Below are 23182 nucleotides of genomic sequence, written 5' to 3'. Positions count from 1 at the left end.
CTCAGAAAGCATAATTCACTCTGTCATTACTTGTGTGATAGCTACTGAGACATGTTATAATTAAATAATGCTCACATGGACATGTACTTTATCTAAACTATTGAAGACAACAAATTTCCTCACACAATTTCTCCTATATTTTTTTCATTTTTAATAATAAGGCTATGGTTTTCTAGACTTTAAAACTTCATGTATATTGATCAAATTGTTCTTCATCTGACATCATTTTAAATTATTCAGTTAAATTAGTCAGAGAAAAGTAAAAAGTGGACTCAAAGAAAATTTACTGGGCCAAGTCCTAAAGTAAATCCTTTTGATTTAGAGAGTTTGTGTCAAAGATTCTCAGTTTCCATCAAAGCTATTGGTTTGATGAATAGTCACAGTGTAAAATGGAAATTGGGGAAATTTTTTCTTAGGGAACCAGAATTAATATGTACTACATTTAGAAGACATTTTGAAACATTAATCCCGCAGTTAATCTTTGATTTTGACTTACATCGATAACTTTCTTACATTGAGTCATAACTCCAAGATTTCAAAATGTTATCATTTTTAGTATAATAGTAAAATATAAATTATTATATAAGTAGAATAAAATTTCATTTTTGCTATATTATTTCTCTCATTTATAGTTTGAAAATGAACAAAAGATGAGACCTATCAACTTTGAATATGTGAAGGGTTAGTGTGACGTCAGCATTGCTTTATGTTTAGTCATGTTATGATTAAATGTGCTTTCTGTAATATTTTTCACTTACTTAATGTAACCACATAAGCATAATCCTTACATGATAATTTATGATGGAGGATTTGCAAGCAGCTTTACAAACATTAGCTTCTTAATCTTTATTACTTGCTTTGAGGGCTTAATGTGGGAACTAGTAGCATTTATGATTTATAGATGGAGAAAATGAAATAGGCAGGTGAGATTATTTATTTGTAAGTGATATTGACTGAACTGGGAATGAAGCCAGCACGCTGAATTATTGTTCATGCTCTAGTCTTGCGTCTTGGTTATGGAATAGAATGAGTCATTATTTTAATTGAGTTACAGTATCACAGCAAATTATCTGACATTTGACATCCTGTTAAATAGAAATGCATACCTATAATTCTACAGTCATTGAGGCTAACAGTGGTCTCTCCACCTTAGTATAGATTGACAGCTTTCTAATGTAACACTATTAACCTGAAGCACTGTTTCACTAAGGAACATAATTATCTAAATTTTGCTTCATTATAATCACTAGAGAATGTGTAATCTTAAAGTATCTTACATACAAACTCTCAACTAAATTGACCTGCTGTGGTATAGAATACTAGGACCCATAAAGTTTTTGTTGGACAATAGTTACTTGGATATCCTTACATTTTGTTAAACATAGAAACACTTGTTTATAGCTCAAGAATCAATTCACAGAAAGCTGTTGATCAGAAAATTCTGGATTTGCTAGTTGTCATCAGGGTATGCCATGAGACTAATATCAAGGTGTACATTCTTGTACATGAAAGGCAGGTCTGAGGGTTATAATAAGGAATAAATCAGAACTTACTCAAACCGATTTAATCAGTCTTACAGGCACAGAAAGAGGTAGATTATTAGAAAAAGAAGAACCAGACACTATGCTACCAATTTCATACAGAAATTATATGCATATTATAGCAAGATGATTTATCAAAAGATGGAGTTTGACTTCTATTTCTTCTGTCATTCTGCCTAATAGATGACTTACATAAGAATTTACTTTTGTGTTTTAGTGGATTTTGATACCTCATACTAATGAGATAACATTTGTAGCATCTAGATCTGATATTAATATATGATACATAAACAATTGGTTTATGGCATTGTAGTTGTGGACAATCTTGTGCTTGTAGAATCGAGAGGGAGAAAATGCTCCTGAAAGAACTTAAAAGATTCAATACTGACACAATTTCTTTTCCCTCAGGAAACCCTTAGATTCACTTTTTAGGTCTTTCGTTGATCATATTTGTCTACTGAGATCATTGAAGGTAATCACCTTAAAGTACACGAATTGCCAGTTTTATCGATCTACAAAATATATTCTCAGAAATAATGTTTAATGTTTAGTCAAGTGACCATATACAAGAGCCCAGCTACACTGACACATAAACTTAATCATCACAGCTTCCTAAAACCAAACACAAACATGTAGACCAAAGTATAGTTTAATAAAACTAGGATGCACATATTTTCTATTTGCTATTGAGATAAATGAGTACTAGAATATTGTAGTTGTACGGAGACCATATATGTGTTTACAATGAGTAACACCTTAAGTCAGATGCAATCTAGGGAGATGAGCCCAACAATTTATAGATAAAGTGAAAAGCTCTCACATCTGGAGATGGCCAGAGATTTCCCTGAGAGTCCCTCAGTCATAGTTGGACCAATTACTACAATATCTATGCTACTTTTATGTCCAGTTGTAGTAGGAGCAGCCCAGATAGAACATGGCAAGTGATACGACGAAAATATATTACTTCTAAGTTATAACTTTTCATCACCTGTTCTCATAGGCTCATGGTTATTTATCAACGCTAAATGCTTTCACCATATATGCAACTGTTCACAAAACTTTTAAAAGTCTGAAGTCCAAGTTACATCTAAGACCCAAGACAATCTCTTAGCTATAAAAGACACCAGGAAGAAGTAACAAGGTCCTTTCTGACAATCTTATTGCTCTTAACCCTATGTTCTTTACTTGCTAAAACAAACACTATTGTTGTAGGTGCATATGTCATTTAGAAGGATCTGGGGGTGTGTCTTCCTACATCAGGAATCTCAACACTACTTACAGGAATTCATATAATTGCTTCCTTAGGCTGGTGGCTTTAAACTGCATATTCTGTGATTGCATGGTAGGACCAATTTACACCATGGTAATATCTTTCCTTTGTTATAATGTAGATAACTTGGTATAATGTGATGGCATATTAATTATTGTGACAATACCATTTTGTTTTTTTTTTGTTTTTTTTTTTTTTTCGGAGCTGGGGATCGAACCCAGGGCCTTGTGCTTGCTAGGCAAGCGCTCTACCACTGAGCCAAATCCCCAACCCCGACAATACCATTTTGAAGGTGAAAGTCTACTGTCATCATTTTCTGCTAAGTTGTTGATTCATATCCTTGTGAGGTAGGACCAGACACTATACTCAGTATAGGTCTGTGATCCTGACCCATTGTATAAATAGCAAGAGATAAGAGAGAATATCCCTAGTCTTCTTGAAGGTCTAATAGGATTGTGCACTAAACCCATCTGGTCCTGGGCTCTTTTTGGTTAGGAGACGTTTAATAACTGCTTTTATTTCTTTGGGAGTTATGGTTAGATGATTTATCTGATCCTGATTTAGCTTTGATACCTTGTATGTGTCTAGAAAATTGTCCATTTCCTCCAGATTTTCCAGTTTTGTTGAACATAAGCGTTTGTATTAGGATCTCATGATTTTTTCCAATTTCTTCAGTTTCTGACGTTGTTTCCCTTTTCAATTCTGATTTTGTTAATTTGGATACACTGTCTGTGCCTTCTGGTTAGTCTGGCTAAGGGTTTATTTATCTTGTTGATTTTTTAGAACAGCGGCTACTTGTTGTGTTGATTCTTTACATATTCATTTTGTTTCTACTTGGTTGATTTCAGCCCTGAGTTTGATTATTTCCTGCCTTCTACTCCTCCTGGGTGTATTTGCTTCTTTTTGTTCTGGAGCTTTTAGGTGTGCTGTCAAGTTGCTGATATATGCTCTCTCCTGTCTTTTCGGCAGGCACTCAGAGCTATGAGTTTTCCTCTTAGCTCAGCTTTCATTGTGTCCAATAAGTTTCAGTATGTTGTACCTTCATTTTCATTAAATTCTAAGAAGTCTTTAATTTCTTTCTTTATTTCTTCCTTGACCAGGTTATCATTGAGTAGAGAATTGTGCAACTTCCACATATATGTGGGCATACTTCCCTTATTGTTATTGAAGACCAGCTTTAGCACGTGGTGGTTTGATAGGACCCATGGGATTATTTCTATCTTTCTGTACGTGTTGAGGCCTATTTTATGACCAATTATATGGTCAATTTTGGAGAAAGTACCATGAGGTCGTGAGAAGAAGGTATATCCTTTTGTTTTTGGATAGAATGTTCTATAAATATCTGTTAAGTCCATTTGGTTCATGACTTCTCTTAGTCTGTCTATGTCTCTGTTTAATTTCTGTTTTCGTGGTCTGTCCATTGATGAGAATGGGATGTTGAAATCTCCTACTATTATTGTGTTAGATGAAATGTGTGTTTTGAGCTTTAGTAAGGTTTCTTTTATGTATATAGTTGCCCTGGTATTTGGAGCATAGATATTTAAGATTGAGAGCTCATCCTGGTGGATTTTCCTTTGATGAATATGAAGTGTTGTTCCTTATCTTTTTTGATAACTTTTGGTTGATAATAAATTTTGTTCAATATTAGAATGGCTACTCCAGCTTGCTTCTTCAGACCATTTGCTTTGAAATTTGTTTTCCAGCCTTTTTCTCTGAGATAGTGTCTGTCTTTGTCTCTAAGGTGTGTTTCTTGCAGGCAGCAGAATGCAGGGTCCTCATTGCAAATCCAGTTTGTTAGTCTTTGTCTTTTTATTGGGGGAATTGAGTCCATTGATGTTGAGAGATATTAAGGAATGGTGATTGTTGCTTCCTGTTATATTCGTATTTGGATGCGAGATTATGTTTGTGTAGTTTCTTCTCTTTGTTTTGTTGCCAAGACAATTAGTTTCTTGCTTTTTCTATGGTGCAGCTTGCCTCCTTATGTTAGGCTTTACCATTTATTATCCTTTGTAGGGCTGGATGTGAAGAAAGCTATTGTGTAAATTTGGTTTGGTCATGGAATATCTTGGTTTCTCCATCTATGTTAATTGAGAGTTTTGCTGGATACAATAACTTGGGCTTGCATTTGTGTTCTCTTAGGGTCTGTATGACATCTGTCCAGGATCTTCTGGCTTTCATAGTCTCTGGTGAGAAGTCTGGTGTAATTCCGATAAGTTTGCCTTTATATGCTACTTGACCTTTTTCCCTTACTGCTTTTAATATTCTTTCTTTGTCTTTTGTATTTGGTGTTGTGATGGGAGGAGTTTCTTTTCTGGTCCAATCTATTTGGAGTTCTGTAGGCTTCTTGTATGTTTATGGGCATCTCTTTCTTTTGGTTAGGGAAGTTTTCTTCTATGATTTTGTTGAAGATATTGACTGGTCCTTTGAGCTGGGAGTCTTCACTCTCTTCTATACCTATTATGCTTAGGTTTGATCTCCTATTGTGTCCTGGATTTCCTGTTTGTTTTGGGCCAGTATCTTTTTCCGTTTTCCATTATCTTTGACAGTTGCATTGATGATTTTTATGGAATCTATTGCTCCTGAGATTTTCTCTTCTATCTCTTGTATTCTGTTGGTGATGCTTTTATCTACGGCTCCTTGTCTCTTCCTTTGGCTTTTTATATCCAGGGTTGTCTCCCTTTGTGCTTTCTTTATTGCTTCTATTTCCATTTTTAATTCCTTGACCTGTTTGATTGTGTTTTCCTGGAATTTTTTGATTGTGTTTTCAGGAATTTTTGCATTTCCTCTCTATAGGCTTCTGCTTGTTTATTTATTTTCCTGCATTTCTCTAAGGGTGTTCTTTATGTCTTTCTTGTAGTCCTCCATCTTCATGATCAAATATAATTTTGCATCTAGGTCTTCCTTTTCTGGTGTGTTTGGATATTCAGTGTTTGCTTTGTTGGGAGAATTGGGCTCCGATGATGCTGTGTAGTCTTGGTTTCCGTTGCTTGGGTTCCTGCGCTTGCCTCTTGCCATCAGATTTTCTTTGGTGTTACTTTGTTCTGCTATTTCTGACAGTGGCTAGACTGTCCTATAGGCCTGTGTGTCAAGAGTGCTTTAGACCTGTTTTCCTGTTTTCTTTCCGCCAGTTATGGGAACAGAGTGTTCTGCTTTCAGGTATGTAGTCATTCCTGTCTACTAGTCTTCAGGTGTTCCTGTGGGCATGTGTCCTGAGTCCACCAGGCAGGTCACTTGGAGCAGAAAATTGGTCTTACCTTTGGTCTCATGCCTGGAGTTGCTTCTGAGAGCGGGGTTTCAGCGCTGTGAGGACAGCAACCAGGAGGCCCTGCCTTGACTTTGCTCGGGACCCTGTGCACAGGAGGCCCAGATGGTGCTAGGCGTTTTCCTCTAGAGTCAGAAATGTGGGCAGAGAGTAGCCTCCTCTGGCTTCCCAGGCATTCCTGTCCCTCCGAAGGTCTAGCTCTCCCTTCCACAGGATTTGGATGCAGGGATCTGTTTGACCAGGTCCCTTTAGATCGGGCGGTTTCTGGACCACAGCGTTGAGTACCCCTATCTTTCTGTTCCCAGAGCCCCTGTAGAGTTTCCTCTTGGGCCAGGGATGTAGGCAAGGATGGGCAGTAATGGGGGTCTCTCCTGCCCTACAGTCTCAGGAGTGCCCACCTGTCTGGGAGATGCGCTCTCTCTCCCTAGGTGTTTGGGAGCTGGGAACTGTGGGCCAGGATCAGTGAGGTTTGCGCCCCACCTAAGCTTGTAATTTCTAATCCACATGAGCAAACTCACCTTCTTTTTAGATGTATTATTAACCTTTCTAAAATATAGTACCCATTTAATCCTATCAACAACTGACCTAAAAGTATATTTTAGCTGAAGCCATTATGAATGTGAAATATCCCCCTACAGAGTCACATACTTCAATATGTGAGCCAGATTAGTAGAGCTCTTTGGAGAATCCATGGAATTTGAGAGATATAACACATATTTGGCATATAGAGCCAATATGGGGTGCGCCTTGGAGAATATAGCCTGGGCCTTCTTCCAATTTCCAGTCCCACCCCACCTCTGTTTTCTCATCTATTTAGAGTAAGTAGCACAGAGTAAGCTGTGCTGTCATGGGTAGCTGCTGTAGCTGCCGTACACTTACCATGATAGACGTCACCCACTAAAACTGTCTGTCAAAAGCTTTTTTGCATGTAGTTTTAAATAAGAAATGGCCCCTGTTTTGTAGGTTCATGTATTTTAACATTGTTAGGGTTTGAATCTTGGCCCGTGCCAGAACAAAACACACCCAGAGAACATGGTTCCATGTGGATGGAGAGATTTGATGAGAGAAAAAGAGTAGAGGAGAGGAAAGGCCGGCCATGGGCGTGTGGAAGGGGTGGGGTGGGTAAGGGGACAAGAGCATTGAAGAACAAAGAGTAACAGGGGGTAAGAGAGGAGTAAGAGCAGGTAAGAGGGAGGAGGGGGCAAACAGCCCCCTTTACAGTCAGGCACAGCAGGCTGCTGCTAGTCGACTGTGAGTTGGAGCATACCTGGCTACTGCCAGGTAGCTGTGGGAGTGGAGCTTAGATAGAATACCAACAAACATCATGTACTGAACATCTGTTCTCTAGATGTTAGTGGTATGTCAGGAGGTTCTGGAAACTTAAAAAGGCATATCCTTCCTAGAGAAAAACTATCACACAACTGAAGGTTTATATAGCCTTGTTCTACTTCCATTTGCCTTCCTCTGTTTTCTGTCTGAGATATGATCTCTCAGTTTCCTGCTTCTGCATCCCGCAAGGCCACTGTGGATATCCCACCCTCTAGAATTGTAATGTGAAGTAAACCATTCCTTACATTGCTTGCGGTCATGAATTTTATCACAGCATAAGTAATGAATACTCTTCCATAAATTACTTCATTCAGGTGAGTTCTCATCTGACCCCAATACATGTAATACTACTTTGGGCCAATAAACTAATTTTCATATATTCTAAACTTCTCAAATACTGAATGCTAACATCGATTTATCAGAATAAATGTTATATGATGAGGACAACACTGTTGGTTGCTCACTTCAAAGCCATCTTGCTTCTATTTCTGCTATCCTTCAAAATTTCAAGATTTACTCAGGTGACATAGTTAAAAGAGAAGTGCAAGTGCAGGCACTCTCCATAGGTAGCAGCAGCCTGCATCTCGTACTTTTAGGTGCTCCTCTCACAATATCTAGCCATATAGATTGACAGTCACTGTACAGATCCTAAACTTTTCACCAACCTATGACATTCTCTGGGGTTTTACTCCTGGATATCCAGAAAAAGACCAAGTAGCAAACATCATCTGTAAGCAGTGAGCCAAATAGCTAAAAGTCTTCTGCTTGGCTGAAGTCCACTGAATCACCAGGGAACTCTGTGTTGCATCCTTCCCCCAGATTTTGCAGGTGGCATCTTTATGTTCTATCTGTAAATAATCAAGTTTTTTCTTCACTAGAGAAGATAGATCAGAGGATTTCTTCTTATATCAGACATTCATCCCATTACAATCTGACAGAAATATCTGATAATATTCTTCTCTAACTCCATAATATTCTGGTGAGAATAATATTAACAGCATTCTCTGGTTTTCTGATTAATTTCTACTCCTTTCTATTGGCTATAATTTTTCCCCAGCATAACATCTTTATTAATTATTTGAAAATTTTACCACACTCACTTCCCATTCCTCCCAGGCCCACCTTGTCACGAGTGTGCCTTCCCATTCCCCAGCAAAACCACCATGTCCAAATTGTGGTTCCATATACTTCTTGGAGCATGATCAAAATTCCCCATGGCCAGCTCCTTAAAGAAAATTGAGTCCTTTCCCACCTCTACCCCGACACCTACCAGAACCATCAACTGTAATGAGTTACATTTCAACAGTTTTATCTCAATTTTTAAGCACTCTTTTCAATAGCTTTGCAGTATAACTCTTACTTCCTATATTTAATAACCTCAACTCCTTTTTAACCTACATAAAATGACACTGTCTCCCTGGCTCTTTGGTCAACTATATATGATAAAACATACAGGATTCTGAGGTGTCTCTTTTCATCAAAGAGTCTAATCCACTAAATCCCAGATTTTCTCTCTCAGTATGTCGCTGTGTCTCCCTTTTTCCTTTTTCTCTCTCTACTCTAGTCTGATCTTTACTTAGAGCTGTGCTGGATACAGCACCAGTATTCTCAACTGTGATTCTCCTATTGGAACCTCACCTGTGTGTGTGTGTGTGTGTGTGTGTGTGTGTGTGTGTGTACAACAATAATGCTACTTACATGCAGCACATCCTGTCCTTTTTGTGAAGAACTTTCCTTGTCTGAGTTCCATTTGTAGCTAACATATTTTTATGTTAATGGGAAGTCAGATGTACTGGTGCTCTCAGGTATAGAGTATGGTAGGCTCATAACAAGTAAAATGTCATTTATGAGCAAGCCCACCAGATTTAGTTCCTGGATCATAACCATCAATAGAATTTATTTCCATAAAGATCCCAAGGGTCCTGCTGGTACTTTGTCACCAGCTATAGTCAGACTCTTGCTCTTAGATAACTACTCCTCTCCTTTGTTATTAAACGTGGTACTTCACATTACTATACAGTATATATTCCATTAGTGATTTTATCAGTTCCAATGGGAAAATAATATATTAGTTACTTGTCTTGCTGTTGTGAGAAAATACATGTCAAAAATAACTTAAGAAGCAAAAGATCTATTTTGGCTCACAGGTAGAAGACATCAGCCATCATGGCACAGGTCATAGTGGCAGGAAACTGCAGCAGGTACTCATATTGTGCCAACAATGGAGAAGCAGAAAGAGATGAATGCTTGTCATCAGCTCATTCACCCTTTTCACTCAATCTGGTATTTCCAGCCTTGGAATAGTATCACCAATGTTAGGGATGAATTGTCCCACTTAAATTAACCTGACCTAGTTAATCTGAAACAGTCATCCCTTGATACATTTCCGTAGTGACTGTAAATTCTACTAAATAAATCATCAATGGTAAACATCATGCTTGTATAGCCATAGACATTTTATAGTATGAACACTGACAATGAAACAGTAAAATGCTATCAATGCAACAAGCAACGGCTTTTCCTTGGTTCAGGATGAAAATGGAAAATACATCATAAAGGATGACATACCTGGATGTTTGTAACAATAAGTTCAGAAATATTAATAGATCTTGGTGGACTGGCCAGTGGGTTCACACTAAAGACAATGCCCCTCTCTTTATTCAATAAAGTGATAATTGGTGCTATCCTGGAAGCTATATTGCTTATTATTTATTACCAAAAAGCAACACTACACTGCCTATGTAACATATCACATTCAAGCATGGGAAGGGACAATGTCTGTTTCTACTTATTTCGTAACAGAATGGCAGAAACGAATTTATGAAAACTAAGGGTGAGATGGCATCTAACATTAAGGTTTGAGGAATATTCCACACCTTAATGTAGAAGGAGTGGATGCGCATGGGTTAAGTTCTCAGGGTAAATCTGCCAGACTCTCATCTTCGCACATTGCAGCAAATTAGTTGTCAAGCATGTTGATAGTAATTATTGATATAGATGATTTCTTTCATTCAACAGTGTGTAGGAACTAGAATGAGGTCTGATCATACATGCTGTGAAGTGGAGTCATCAGTTTTCACAGCGCATACCAACTCCACACTGTGTAGTAGCTACTATTTGGCTGATTAAATGTCGCATTTTTGCAGTGGTCTTGAGCAGCAATCCTAGCTAGCTATTTTGTGGATAGCCCAATATTTTCCTAGATGAACAGGCCTTCTATAACAGGTGGAATGACAAAGTGGTTGCCATCTCTCTGCTTCAACTATGTAGTTGGATTTAGCAAGCCTGAGGTTTTCATCAATGCACTGTGGAGTTCCTTATTATATAAATGAATTCCCTAGAGCCGTGTCTATTGCACTTATTCAATTGGTAGGATCTGTTCCCAGACTTTTGCGCAAACGCTTTGCTATTTCTTATTATAGAAATAAGAAGCACCATCTCTGCTCGAAACTCGCATCAAATTTTTCCTTCTCTCTTTCCTCAGCAAATACTTTCTTAGTCGGTAAGACAGTCTTCCCAGAGCTACAGAAGTATGTCGCAAATGGCAGATGCTTTAAGCTGCCTTGCAAGATTCACAAGTCTTTCCCAACAAAACCCTCCTCTAATATTTAGGAAACTATAATCTTCAGGCACTATAATGGGGGAGGAAGTTACAGATTTCATCTTTCTTTGGTGGGTCTTAAGTTGCATGTGGTCTCCTTTACTCAGCATTACCTGCTAGAAACTGCCCTTTAGTTCTGATTCACAGTTACTACTTGGACGTTCCCAGTGATTGGAACACATGATAATCTCAGGCTGAGTGAGGAAACTCATTTTAGGCTATTAGCTCCTATATTGTCATTTTATTTTTTACTGTTGCTAATTAGTGTTTTTGATTTTTACCACACCACCAAACCCTTTTTTCTCTAAGACAGGGTTTCTCTGTCTTGTCTAGAAACTTATCTGTAGACTAGGCTGGCCTGGAATTCGAAGTCTGCCTGCCTCTACCTCCCTAGTGCTGGAATTAAAGGCATGTGTGCTACCATACCCAGCTCTTAAACTCAGTTTTTGATTATTGTAGTTGACAACTGTGGTGATTTGTGTAGAGATGTTACACACAGACTCCTGTGAAGGCTTGGCCTATACGGAGAGGCACTCTTAGAAGGTGTGGTCTTTTTGGAGTAGGTGTTGCCTGTTGGAAGAAGTACGTTACTGTGAGTACAGGCTTGAGGTCTCAGATGTTCAAACTACACCCAGTATGGCACACAATGAAATATTTGCCTTATTGCTGAGGCCTTCCAGAATCATTAACTCAGCTTGTACAATGCCTTTATTGGAAATTTCTCATTCCCCAAAGGTTGATGGAAAATGTGTTCATTGGCCATGTGTTAACACCTCTCATTTAGCCTATGGCTAAAACCTGCCCTCCTCTCCCAAACCTCTCAGCAATCTATTATAGTGTGAGAAAAGTCAGGTTTTTTTTTCCTTTTTCTTTTTTATAAGAAAGAAATTATAAGCAGTATTTTTCTATTCTGAAAAATCAAAAAAAAGAGAAATTTATGTTTCTAGTATTTATGGAAGAGTAGACTCAATAACCAATACAATGATTCCAATCACTGCTTCTAACATTTCAAAAATGATAATATTTTAAAATACTTTGGGGTCCACACCCCCAAACCTTTGCTTTTGTTTCTTATTTCATTTCCTCTTAAAGTCTACTTATTTACTTTTACTGTTCTTTATTTTATAGATTTAGGCTTTGGGATACCTTTCTTTTTTCTTTTTTTTTCTTTTCTTTTTTTCGGAGCTGGGGACCGAACCCAGGGCCTTGTGCTTGCTAGGCAAGCGCTCTACCACTGAGCTAAATCCCCAACCCCGGGATACCTTTCTTAATGTAGTATTTTACTGTTTAAAGGAATTATTCTGTTTTTCCAGTAAATTAAGCACTACTAGAAAGCTCGTATTTTTGATAAGTGCACAGCTTTTATAGTAATTGTTCAGAGCACTGTGAGAGGAATATTATTCAGAGTAATACATTTAACATATTGTGACAGAACAAGATCAAAGAACAAGGAAAAATATAGGGTTTTCTATTCTGAGATAACAAAAGTAACAAAAAATTGATAATATCACTTATGTCACTAGTATTTCATGAAATTCTTTTTTTTCTTTTAAACAAATTCTGCATGTGGATAACTATCAGAGAATTTAAACTGTAGTGATTACTACATGTACCTGACAAAATACCCAAATTTGTATAGAATCAAGAAGATGAATTTCTTTGATTACATAGCTAAAATATGACTGTTCCTGAGATGCAAATTTAAGGCACAATAACAATATTGACACACATTTTTGAAGAGATAACTGAAAGTGTCTACTTACTAAATTGAGAACCAATGCAGGAAAATGATTAGAAAAATGGATCTTCTAAGTTTGTAATAACCCATGGCAGGTTATAAGGGGGCCAAAATGTTTCAGTACTAGTATTTTAAAATATTAGATGCTCTATTGACATTTCTTTAACTGATAAGGTATTTAAGTAAAAAATTAATCAGGTTTTGATTTATTTATTTTTTATAAATTAAAGATAAACAATTAACATTAGAATACCTGATTTCACTGCCAAATGTCTTCAGGGCAGCCCTTTCTCTCTATTTGGGCTCATGATTACCTCTTTGAAAAACACAAATCACACTTCAGTTTTTGGATAGTATATTTACTTCACAAGAGAGATGGAGAATGACTGAATTCATAAGCAAATTACAGCATTTAAAAAACAAAGCAAATAAAAAAACAAAAATAATTTTACTGTGACTCTGTAAGGAGTTACCAATATGTGGGGGAGGCACTCTTCAGTGGAAGTGCCTGCAAGTTGTGCATGAAACTCTAGGGAGTATGGGTTTAGTTGCCACTTGTACTGAGGCAGGTTTTTTGAAGGTTTCCTAGAGTCATCAAATCTCATGTAAATATTCTTTCACCCTGCTGCTATATATTACAACCATTAAGAAATACTACTACTTTGAATATGGTTCTCCTATTTATATATCTGCAAAATTAGATCTAGTAATCAGTTACTAGAACTATTTATACGTTTGTTTCATTTTAGTTGTCTCACCTTATATATACTTTTCTCCAAATTTTAAATTTTTCTCATATGTATTTTATGTCTCTTAACTCTTTTAGAACTTCACTGTTTAAATATTTACTTTTAATTTAATATGGATGAGTGTTTGCCTGAATGTATGTGCAGCAGGTAAATATTGGGCAAATGGAGGCCAGAATGGGTGGAGTTACAGCTGGTTGTAACCTAGTAGGAACTGAATATGGGTTCTGCAAAAGAGAGCAACTTCTCTTTTTTTTTTTTTTTTTTTTTTTTTTTTGCTTTTTATGCATTTCTTTTTTTTTTTTTTTTATTAACTTGAGTATTTCTTATATACATTTCGAGTGTTATTCCCTTTCCCGGTTTCCGGGCAAACATCCCCCTCCCCCCTCCCCTTCCTTATGGGTGTTCCCCTCCCAACCCTCCCACCATTGCCGCCCTCCCCCCATAGACTAGTTCACTGGGGGTTCAGTCTTAGCAGGACCCAGGGCTTCCCCTTCCACTGGTGCTCTTACTAGGATATTCATTGCTACCTATGGGGTCAGAGTCCAGGGTCAGTCCATGTATAGTCTTTAGGTAGTGGCTTAGTCCCTGGAAGCTCTGGTTGCTTGGCATTGTTGTACATATGGGGTCTTGAGCCCCTTCAAGCTCTTCCAGTCCTTTCTCTGATTCCTTCAACAGGGGTCCCATTCCCAGTTCTGTGGTTTGCTGCTGGCATTCGCATATGTATTTGCTGTATTCTGGCTGTGTCTCTCAGGAGCGATCTACATCCGGCTCCTGTCGGTCTGCACTTCTTTGCTTCATCCATCTAGTCCAATTGGGTGGCTGTATATGTATGGGCCAAATGTGGGACAGGCTCTGAATGGGTGTTCCTTCAGTCTCTGTTTTAATCTTTGCCTCTCCCTTCCCTGCCAAGGGTATTCTTTTTCCTCATTTAAAGAAGGAGTGAAGCATTCACATTTTGATCATCCGTCTTGAGTTTCGTTTGTTCAAGGGATCTAGGGTAATTCAAGCATTTGGGCTAATAGCCACTTATCAATGAGTGCATACCATGTATGTCTTTCTGTGATTGGGTTAGTTCACTCAGGATGATATTTTCCAGTTCCAACCATTTGCCTACGAATTTCATAAACTCGTTGTTTTTGATAGCTGAGTAGTATTCCATTGTGTAGATGTACCACATTTTCTGTATCCATTCCTCTGTTGAAGGGCATCTGGGTTCTTTCCATTTTCTGGCTATTATAAATAAGGCTGCGATGAACATAGTGGAGCACGTGTCTCTTTTATATGTTGAGGCATCTTTTGGGTATATGCCCAAGAGAGGTATAGCTGGATCCTCAGGCAGTTCAATGTCCAATTTTCTGAGGAACCTCCAGACTGATTTCCAGAATGGTTTTACCAGTCTGCAATCCCACCAACAATGGAGGAGTGTTCCTCTTTCTCCACAACCTCGCCAGCATCTGCTGTCACCTGAGTTTTTGATCTTAGCCAATCGCACTGGTGTGAGGTGAAATCTCAGGGTTGTTTTGATTTGCATTTCCCTTATGACTAAAGATGTTGAACATTTCTTTAGGTGTTTCTCAGCCATTCGGCATTCCTCAGCTGTGAATTCTTTGTTTAGCTCTGAACCCCATTTTTTAATAGGGTTATTTGTTTCCCTGCGGTCTAACTTCTTGAGTTCTTTGTATATTTTGGATATAAGGCCTCTATCTGTTGTAGGGTTGGTAAAGATCTTTTCCCAATCTGTTGGTTGCCGTTTTGTCCTAACCACAGTGTCCTTTGCCTTACAGAAGCTTTGCAGTTTTATGAGATCCCATTTGTCAATTCTTGATCTTAGAGCATAAGCCATTGGTGTTTTTTTCAGGAAATTTTTTCCAGTGCCCATGTGTTCCAGATGCTTCCCTAGTTTTTCTTCTATTAGTTTGAGTGTGTCTGGTTTGATGTGGAGGTCCTTGATCCACTTCGACTTAAGCTTTGTACAGGGTGATAAGCATGGATCGATCTGCATTCTTCTACATGTTGCCCTCCAGTTGAACCAGCACCATTTGCTGAAAATGCTATCTTTTTTCCATTGGATGGTTTTGGCTCCTTTGTCAAAAATCAAGTGACCATAGGTGTGTGGGTTCATTTCTGGGTCTTCAATTCTATTCCATTGGTCTATCTGTCTGTCTCTGTACCAATACCATGCAGTTTTTATCACTATTGCTCTGTAATACTGCTTGAGTTCAGGGATAGTGATTCCCCCTGAAGTCCTTTTATTGTTGAGGATAGCTTTAGCTATCCTGGGTTTTTTGTTATTCCAGATGAATTTGCAAATTGTTCTGTCTAACTCTTTGAAGAATTGGATTGGTATTTTGATGGGGATTGCATTGAATCTGTAGATTGCTTTTGGTAAAATGGCCATTTTTACTATATTAATCCTGCCAATCCATGAGCATGGGAGATCTTTCCATCTTCTGAGGTCTTCTTCAATTTCTTTCTTCAGTGACTTGAAGTTCTTATTGTACAGATCTTTTACTTGCTTGGTTAAAGTCACACCGAGGTACTTTATATTATTTGGGTCTATTATGAAGGGTGTCGTTTCCCTAATTTCTTTCTCGGCTTGTTTCTCTTTTGTATAGAGGAAGGCAACTGATTTATTTGAGTTAATTTTATACCCAGCCACTTTGCTGAAGTTGTTTATCAGCTTTAGTAGTTCTCTGGTGGAACTTTTGGGATCACTTAAATATACTATCATATCATCTGCAAATAGTGATATTTTGACCTCTTCTTTTCCGATCTGTATCCCTTTGATCTCCTTTTGTTGTCTGATTGCTCTGGCTAGAACTTCAAGAACTATATTGAATAAGTAGGGAGAGAGTGGGCAGCCTTGTCTAGTCCCTGATTTTAGTGGGATTGCTTCAAGTTTCTCTCCATTTAGTTTAATGTTAGCAACTGGTTTGCTGTATATGGCTTTTACTATGTTTAGGTATGGGCCTTGAATTCCTATTCTTTCCAGGACTTTTATCATGAAGGGGTGTTGAATTTTGTCAAATGCTTTCTCAGCATCTAATGAAATGATCATGTGGTTCTGTTCTTTCAGTTTGTTTATATAATGGATCACGTTGATGGTTTTCCGTATATTAAACCATCCCTGCATGCCTGGGATGAAGCCTACTTGATCATGGTGGATGATTGTTTTGATGTGCTCTTGAATTCGGTTTGCCAGAATTTTATTGAGTATTTTTGCGTCGATATTCATAAGGGAAATTGGTCTGAAGTTCTCTTTCTTTGTTGTGTCTTTGTGTGGTTTAGGTATAAGAGTAATTGTAGATTCGTAGAAGGAATTCGGTAGGGCTCCATCTGTTTCAATTTTGTGGAATAGTTTGGATAATATTGGTATGAGGTCTTCTATGAAGGTTTGATAGAATTCTGCACTAAACCCATCTGGACCTGGGCTCTTTTTGGTTGGGAGACCTTTAATGACTGCTTCTATTTCCTTAGGAGTTATGGGGTTGTTTAACTGGTTTATCTGTTCCTGATTTAACTTTGATACCTGGTATCTGTCTAGGAAATAGTCCATTTCCTGAAGATTTTCAAATTTTGTTGAATATAGGTTTTTATAGTAAGATCTGATGATTTTTTGAATTTCCTCTGAATCTGTAGTTATGTCTCCCTTTTCATTTCTGATTTTGTTAATTTGGACGCACTCTCTGTGTCCTCTCGTTAGTCTGGCTAAGGGTTTATCTATCTTGTTGATTTTCTCAAAGAACCAACTTTTGGTCCTGTTGATTCTTTCTATGGTCCTTTTTGTTTCTACTTGGTTGATTTCAGCTCTGAGTTTGATTATTTCCTGCCTTCTACTCCTCCTGGGTGTATTTGCTTCTTTTTGTTCTAGAGCTTTTAGGTGTGCTGTCAAGCTGCTGACATATGCTCTTTCCTGTTTCTTTCTGCAGGCACTCAGCGCTATGAGTTTTCCTCTTAGCACAGCTTTCATTGTGTCCCATAAGTTTGAGTATGTTGTATCTTCATTTTCATTAAATTCTAAGAAGTTTTTAATTTCTTTCTTTATTTCTTCCTTGACCAGGTTATCATTGAGTAGAGCATTGTTCAATTTCCACGTATATGTGGGCATTCTTCCCTTATTGTTATTGAAGACCAGTTTTAGGCCGTGGTGGTCCGATAGCACGCATGGGATTATTTCTATCTTTCTGTACCTGTTGAGGCCCGTTTTTTGACCAATTATATGGTCAATTTTGGAGAAAGTACCATGAGGAGCTGAGAAGAAGGTATATCCTTTTGCTTTAGGATAGAATGTTCTATAAATATCCGTTAAGTCCATTTGGCTCATGACTTCTCTTAGTCTGTCGACATCACTGTTTAATTTCTGTTTCCATGATCTGTCCATTGATGAGAGTGGGGTGTTGAAATCTCCCACTATTATTGTGTGAGGTGCAATGCGTGTTTTGAGCTTTAGTAAGGTTTCTTTTACGTATGTAGGTGCCCTTGTATTTGGGGCATAGATATTTAGGATTGAGAGTTCATCTTGGTGGATTTTTCCTTTGATGAATATGAAGTGTCCTTCCTTATCTTTTTTGATGAATTTTAGTTGGAAATTGATTTTATTTGATATTAGAATGGCTACTCCAGCTTGCTTCTTCTGACCATTTGCTTGGAAAGTTGTTTTCCAGCCTTTCACTCTGAGGTAGTGTCTGTCTTTGTCTCTGAGGTGTGTTTCCTGTAGGCAGCAGAATGCAGGGTCCTCGTTGCGTATCCAGTTTGTTAATCTATGTCTTTTTATTGGGGAGTTGAGGCCATTGATATTGAGAGATATTAAGGAATAGTGATTATTGTTTCCCTTTATATTCATATTTGGATGTGAGGTTATGTTTGTGTGCTTTCATTCTCTTTGTTTTGTTGCCAAGACGATTAGTTTCTTGCTTCTTCTAGGGTATAGCTTGCCTCCTTATGGTGGGCTTTACCATTTATTATCCTTTGTAGTGCTGGATTTGTAGAAAGATATTGTGTAAATTTGGTTTTGTCATGGAATATCTTGGTTTCTCCATCAATGTTAATTGAGAGTTTTGCTGGATACAGTAACCTGGGCTGGCATTTGTGTTCTCTTAGGGTCTGTATGACATCAGTCCAGGATCTTCTGGCCTTCATAGTTTCTGGCGAGAAGTCTGGTGTGATTCTGATAGGTCTCCCTTTATATGTTACTTGACCTTTTTCCCTTACTGCTTTTAATATTCTTTCTTTATTTTGTGCGTTTGGTGTTTTGACAATTATGTGACGGGAGGTGTTTCTTTTCTGGTCCAATCTATTTGGAGTTCTGTAGGCTTCTTGTATGCCTATGGGTATCTCTTTTTTTAGGTTAGGGAAGTTTTCTTCTATGATTTTGTTGAAGATATTTACTGGTCCTTTGAGCTGGGAGTCTTCACTCTCTTCTATACCTATTATCCTTAGGTTTGATCTTCTCATTGAGTCCTGGATTTCCTGTATGTTTTGGACCAGTAGCTTTTTCCGCTTTACATTATCTTTGACAGTTGAGTCAATGATTTCTATGGAATCTTCCGCTCCTGAGATTCTCTCTTCCATCTCTTGTATTCTGTTGGTGAAGCTTGTATCTACAGCTCCTTGTCTCTTCTTTTGGTTTTCTATATCCAGGGTTGTTTCCATGTGTTCTTTCTTGATTGCTTCTATTTCCATTTTTAATTCCTTCATCTGTTTGATTGTGTTTTCCTGGAATTCTTTCAGGGATTTTTGCCATTCCTCTCTGTAGGCCTCTACTTGTTTATTAATGATTTCCTGTGTTTCCCTAAGTGTGTTCATGTCTTTCTTGAAGTCCTCCAGCATCATGATCAAATATGATTTTGAAACTAGATCTTGCTTTTCTGGTGTGTTTGGATATTCCATGTTTGTTTTGATTGGAGAATTGGGCTCCGATGATGGCATGCAGTCTTGGTTTCTGTTGCTTGGGTTCCTGCGCTTGCCTCTCGCCATCAGATTATCTCTAGTGTTACTTTGTTCTGCTATTTCTGACAGTGGCTAGACTGACCTATAAGCCTGTGTGTCAGGAGTGCTGTAGACCTGTTTTCCTCTCTTTCAGTCAGTTATGGGGACAGTGTGTTCTGCTTTCCGGCGTGTAGTTTTTCCTCTCTACAGGTCTTCAGCTGTTCTTGTGGGCCTGTGTCTTGAGTTCACCAGGCAGCTTTCTTGCAGCAGAAAATTTGGTCTTACCTGTGGTCCCGAGGCTCAGGTTCGCTCGTGGGTTGCTGCCCAGGGGCTCTCTGCAGCGGCAGCAACCAGGAAGACCTGTGCCGCCCCTTCCGGGAGCTTCAGTGCACCAGGGTTCCAGATGGTCTTTGGCTTTTTCCTCTGGCGTCCGAGATGTGTGTGCAGGGAGCAGTCTCTTCTGGTTTCCCAGGCTTGTCTGCCTCTCTGAAGGTTTAGCTCTCCCTCCCACGGGATTTGGGTGCAGAGAACTGTTTATCCGGTCTGTTTCTTTCAGGTTCTGGTGGTGTCTCAGGCGCAGAAGTCCTGCCGCTCCTGGGCCCTCCCCCACGGGAGCCCAGAGGCCTTATACAGTTTCCTCTTGGGCCAGGGATGTGGGCAGGGGTGAGCAGTGTTGGTGGTCTCTTCCGCTCTGCAGCCTCAGGAGTGCCCACCTGACCAGGCGGTTGGGTCTCTCTCTCACCGGGTCTGGGAGCAGAGAGCTGCTGCGGGCGGGGATCCGCGGGTGTGGGACTTCCGGTAAACACAGACCGTGCCGCCTAGAGAAATTCTGCTTCCGTGTCCCAAGCTCACCAGGCAGCTTTCTTGCAGCAGAAAGTTTGGTCTTACCTGTGGTCCCGAGGCTCAGGTTCGCTCGTGGGGTGCTGCCCAGGGGCTCTCTGCAGCGGCAGCAACCAGGGAGACCTCAAGAGAGCAACTTCTCTTAATCAGAGTTAACTCTCTTACTCCTCTCTCTTAATTCTTCCCCTTTCAATTTAGAATCCTTTCTTCCTTAAAATATAGTGCTATAATTTGAAGTGCATGCTCTTTTTAAAATTGTGTTGGTATTTACCAGAATTCAGGAGATTATTCTTTCATGAGGACAGAACCTGTATGATTAGAATAAACTGAATGTATGAAAATCTCAAAAGAATAGGTCATCCATATCCCTATCTTTCATAAGAGGATACTGTCTTCTGTAAAGGGCCCTCCATTAATGAATCATTTTATAAGGAAAAAGATTAGACCTTCCATAGACACTGACCAAGCAAACTGGCACATTTATTTTGGGTTCCCAAGCTTCAAGGACTGTGAAAAAAATCCTTATCAGATACTGATTATATTCTAACATATTAGAATATTATATCCTGTTTCACAAATTATCACAGTGATAGATTAGCCATATTTGGTGATGACTTGATACCAGAAGACAAGGCATGTGTACAAAAAAGGATGAGAAATTAATCCACTATGCAGGATTGTGAGATAGTGTTCTCTAGAATATACTTAGGGCATTTCATATCTGGAGAAGAATTCCATGCCTGAACTGTGTTAGGAGCCATTGTATAGCTTTTCAGTACAGAGAAGATGTGTACAAAACTTAGCTTAGTCCATCTTCCTCATGTGATTCTAATATTTTTCTATTTTCTTAGACTGAAGATAATTTTTACATACAGTATTTTCTTATTTTTTGGTCCCCCACACCCAAATATTCCCATATTCACAAGCTCTTCTCCTACTCATATACTTTTTCTTTACATCTTTCTTAGAAAACAAGCAGGTATCTTAAAAAATAATACAATAACATAAAATAAAAACACATTAGAGTAGAATAAAACAAACAGAAGAAAACGGGGCAAAGAGAAAACACAATAAATACAGCCCGATTCAGAAACACACCCTTTTGTACACACAAAACTCCTATAAAAGCAAAAAAACTGAAAACTATAATATACACACAAAAGACCAGAAGGTAAGAAAGCAAGCTGTGGGATGGAGAAAGAAGCCTAGACACAGCACTATGAGACAACAAAATTCCAAAAATGCCACTTTAGTGTTGGGCAGGGCGCATAAACCTACGAGATGTTTGTAGCCTCAGTGAAACTCCATTAAAGCAAACTCATTCTTCCTTTGTGAATGGTTATCAATAGAAATAGCTGCTGGGTTAGGGATGGGGGCTTGTGTCTATATCCTGTCTCAGAGAACGGATTCTATCTGGCTTAGATCTAGGCAGGCCTTGTGCATGCTGCCACAGTTCATATGTGTGTCAATTGTTTCCTTCATGTCCTTCATCCCCTCTAGCTCTTGCAACTTTTCAGTTCCTCCACTGTGGGTTTCATGCCGGAAAAGGGTAAGGATTGATTAAGGGATTCCATTTAGGAGTGAGTTAACATGCATTTTACAGTGTCTGGCTGTGGATCATTGTATTTATTCCCATGTAGCCTACTGTGTTCTAGAACATAAGATCATTAGCCCAGGGATGACCTCATCCACAGTGATCAGGGCCTTCATGAGATCATAGGTGGATGTCATGAAGATATTTCCTCAGCTGAAGTTCTTTCTTCTCGGATGACTCTAGCTTGTGTCAAGTTGACATACAAAACCGGCAAGTACAGTAGCAGATAGTAGTATTTTTTTTCTCCCTGTGCTCCTGGTCTATCCAGTTTCTGGTTCCTGGACACTAGTACAGTATCTTGGATGGGTTCTATCTCATTATTTGGCCTTAAAGCCAATCAAATCAATTAGTTACTCTCACTGAACTTTTAGCCACTACTATACTAGTAGATTGCAGGGTTTGTTGCTGGGCCAATATTTACCATTCTCTATTGGTAGCAAGGAGCATACCTTTTAGTAATGTGAATAATGATAGCAAAAGATTCTATTAAAGCACCAGCTGCATTTCCCTATCTTCAATGAATTATGAGGGGTTTGGGATTTAGGTCAGTGGTAGAGAGCTAGCCTAGCAAGTGCAAGGCCCTGGGTTCGGTCCCCAGCTCTGAAAAAAAGAAAGAGAGAAAGAAAGAAAGAGAGAGAGAAAGAAAGGAAGAGAGGAAGAAAGAAGGAAAGAAAAAAGAAAATTATGTAGGTCTTGTTTTCAGCAATAGAGCATTACCATTATTTTTGCAGAGACCCCAATATCATGGAAATGTTTAGGATTTTCATGGGGAAATTTTGGCCAAGATTTGTTGTAACCCAATCTTGGAAACAAAGTTTTCCTTTGGTAACAGGAGATGTCTAGTTGGAGTTTTGCCTTCTCTATTATTTGATGATTCAATTTTGATTTATCTCATTTAAAAAAATATTTAAGAAGCATCTAATGTATCAGGGTTTCATATAACCCCACAATTTACTGGAGTTTTAGTTGTCCTTCATATTACTTCCTTTTCCTACCTCCTCACTAACTTTAACTGTTTGATCCCCCTGTAGGTATTCGATTCCCCTTTCATAAGAAATCCATACCTACATCCTGGTCTTTAATATCTAACCTCTATGGTTACACAGATTGTATGCTATTTACTGTATACTTAATAGCTAACATCCAAATGTAAGCTAATGGATATCATGTTTATTTTTTGAGGATTGATTTACCTCATTCAGGATTTTTCTTTTTTTCTAAATACATTACTTTACCTGAGAACAGGAGCAGGCAGATTTAGGAACCAGCTGGTTTCTGCCTGTGACCTGAACTGAACTGAGCCAATCCCATAATAGCTTGCACCCAAATA

The 23182-nt window shown here is 38.5% G+C and overlaps 1 non-coding gene across 1 annotated transcript; it reads right to left on the bottom strand.

Annotated features, from left to right (window-relative positions):
• Window positions 1-3007: 3007 nt before the first annotated feature.
• Window positions 3008-3088, bottom strand: Trnaa-agc77 (transfer RNA alanine (anticodon AGC) 77). Its single transcript has one exon. It is a non-coding gene; the product is annotated as a tRNA-Ala (tRNA).
• Between the last annotated feature and the right edge of the window lie 20094 nt (window positions 3089-23182).

This window comes from Rattus norvegicus, chromosome 1 (assembly GCF_036323735.1).
Source record: "Rattus norvegicus strain BN/NHsdMcwi chromosome 1, GRCr8, whole genome shotgun sequence".
Classification (NCBI taxonomy): domain Eukaryota; kingdom Metazoa; phylum Chordata; class Mammalia; order Rodentia; family Muridae; genus Rattus; species Rattus norvegicus.
Note: the sequence above shows the minus strand (reverse complement) of the source record. Positions and strands in the feature narration are given on the sequence as shown.